Genomic DNA, 339 nt, shown 5'->3' with positions numbered 1-339 from the left:
TCTTTTGGCTAAAAAATAGCTCTTATTAATTTAAAAATATATACAATACATAATGTATTTTTCCCTGTATTCATTTAGTTACCTATTGCAAGTTATGAATAAAAGCATAAGTGAAATGTATCTGTTGATGAGGGAGGGATATTTTCAATGTGACCTTGCAAATAAGCTTTGTGTATTGAATATTGTTAATACAATTCCAATACATATTAATTTTAATTCTAGCATCTATTGCATTCTTTATATTTTTAAAGATTGTGTTTATTTAATATTAGCAAATTGTATTAATTACATTCATATTTAACAAAAGAAGTCATAAAGTTAGAATTTAGATATTTACAT

This window comes from Halyomorpha halys, unplaced genomic scaffold (genome assembly GCF_000696795.3).
Source record: "Halyomorpha halys isolate HHAL.00 unplaced genomic scaffold, Hhal_1.1 Scaffold265.1, whole genome shotgun sequence".
Classification (NCBI taxonomy): Eukaryota; Metazoa; Arthropoda; class Insecta; order Hemiptera; family Pentatomidae; genus Halyomorpha; species Halyomorpha halys.
Note: the sequence above shows the minus strand (reverse complement) of the source record.